At 44.3% G+C, this 2387-nt stretch overlaps 1 long non-coding RNA gene across 1 annotated transcript; it reads right to left on the bottom strand.

The window, feature by feature from the left end:
* Positions 1–516: 516 nt before the first annotated feature.
* Positions 517–1897, bottom strand: LOC113948902. The gene is made up of 2 exons (XR_003528270.1): positions 1775–1897; positions 517–1439 (listed from the first exon to the last, which is right to left on the bottom strand). It is a non-coding gene; the product is annotated as an uncharacterized LOC113948902 (long non-coding RNA).
* Positions 1898–2387: the final 490 nt, after the last annotated feature.

A 2387-nucleotide genomic window follows, 5' to 3' on the forward strand; every position in this document is an offset into this window, starting at 1 on the left:
GAATAAAGCTGGTTTATGTTTGAGAGGAAAAAACAGGCTCAGTTGGGTCTAAATTACCCTATTTCTTGCTGAAGTGCACATCAGTACCCCTTCCCAGGAAGGCAGGGATTCTTCAGGACATTAGCTGTTTCCTGTTGTGGATAAGATCGATTTGCTGAATCTGCTGCATTTTTGGAGGCCTCTTTCAAGATGATGTTTCATGAAATCAAGTGTAGGACAGTGCCCTCCCTCTCCCTACAGTGCATTAGGGTTGAACTTACAGAAATAAAACAGTTCTTGAAAAACACTTGGTGAATCTACATAATTAAAAATCTTTCCTGCTGGGGGTTAATGATTTGGGGAGATTAACTTGATAATGTAATGTAAAATGCCAAAATCAAGAGTGTGCATCCAGAAATACTGGTGCAGCCCTGCAATGGGAGACAATTTTAAGTAAATAACCAGAGAAAGTATTTTGCAATTAAATTAAAGATGTTTCCAAACTACTGTACTTTGCTATAAAAAAGCATCATCTTGAAAAGTCAAGTTTCATTTATTTTAATTAGCACTGTCATGAAGTATTCCATTCGGCAAACACTGACTATCAAGCCCTTTTCCCAGGCACCAGTTTGAAACATTTGCATCAGAAAAACAATCATAGACCCTTCTCATGGTGTCTTCTGCCCCAATTCTCAGGCAGTCAAGATCACCCACACTCCCCCAAAGTCAGTATGGCACCTGATTTCCAGTGGGTGAAAACAGAATCGTCACCTTCCCCGAAATGCCCTTTGGGTGGTGATGTAAAGTCTACTGACATCCATTGGAAGATTCCTGTTGCTTCAAGAGAAACTCGGGTTCAAAGCTAGGAAGGATCTCTGCTCCCTTTTGCTCTTCTTGCATTCGAGTTATTTAACTGGAGAGGCGTCAGCATCAAATTGATGGAAAGCCAAAGTGATCTTGATCCTCCTTTGAGACTTATTGTTGAATTGCATTATATATAAGCAGAGAAGCTTTTTTATTATTAATGGGATAGAAAATCAGAACCATCAAGGAAAATAATGTAAGTCCTATTAAGATGGATGAGTAAAGTTAAGTCCATGTATTCCTAACAAGATTGCTCTCTGTGACTCCCATAAAAGTGTGTCGCCCTCTCAAGGGAAAACCTCACTCAAGTGGAAAAATGCTGGGGGAAATGCCATGAACTCCTCCTGGGCAGCTGCCCAGCCTGGCAAGGAGTTGTGTAGGCAGTGCCTACACGTGTCCAGGCACGAGGCTGCTTGGGTGGATGGTCTGCTCCAGAGTGGTAAATCCGGGGCTGCCACCCCAGGAGCTGACTTTCCTTAGGATCTCTTGCTTAAACCCCTTTCTCTGTCATCCAGTTTGTCTTCACATCCGCCAAGTATTGCAGCTCCTTCTGCATGTCCAATGAGGGGATTATTTTGCAGGCTTAAATCTCACTCCTAAAAAAGAAAGTTACACTGATAATACTTGCTGTCTACGTGGGGAGGCTGGTGAGAAATAAATAGAAGTGAGTGCGAAGGGCACCGTCAATTCTGCAGAAATGCCTCTTATTTCACATGGCTACCATCACATCCACAGGGCTCAAAGCAGTCTTTGTGCAGCACAAGGTATCTTCCCAGGAGGGAGTGAGGAGCAGCCGTTCTGGGCTGCTCCCTTATTTAGGTACATAAAATCTGAATATCCCCTTCTGATTTCATGCTGTTCCTCATAGCTAAAAACCCTTGTTCCACCTTAATTTATCCCTTCTCCCTGCCAACACTCTTCAAATACTTACAGGCTCTTCTCTCTTCCTTGCCATTTAGCCGTGCTTTAATCTCACCTCTTTATTCATTCATCACAAATCAATCTCTCCTGCCCCTAATCAGGGCAGTGCAGCAGCTCTGCTGGGAGCTCCCTCCCCTCTGTGTGTCACTAACGAGCAGGACCAAGTGCCCCGAGGGATGCTCAACACCCAGCCCTGGGGTGTCATGTTTTCCATGTGCTGCCCCCACCTGGCCCCTGTGACACCTCCTAATGCAAAATCAAGGTCTGCTTTCCTCCTGCTGGCAGCCCTACATATCTACATCCCCCTTGGTATCATTTGGGGAAGAATGGCTTTGTACAGATAATAATAATAATTTTCATTTCCCCATTCAGAATCTGCTCTTTTCTTCTACCTGTAACTGATTGAGTGATAAGGACACTCCCTCTTTCCTTCTTGCCTTATAATAAGCACCAGCACATCTCTGCTGGTGTCGAACTCAACAAGTGTGCTCTCTGCACCTTCGAGTGGATCCTAATCCAAACATTACATGGCTGAAAGCATTCGAGTGCTTAAAGGATCCACTTTTCCCTCCATTCCCCAAGGGTATTACACACAAATCAGCCTGGCAGCAGGTCCTTCCCCA

Source organism: Corapipo altera, unplaced genomic scaffold, assembly GCF_003945725.1.
Source record: "Corapipo altera isolate COAL_440 unplaced genomic scaffold, ASM394572v1 62, whole genome shotgun sequence".
NCBI classification, from domain to species: domain Eukaryota; kingdom Metazoa; phylum Chordata; class Aves; order Passeriformes; family Pipridae; genus Corapipo; species Corapipo altera.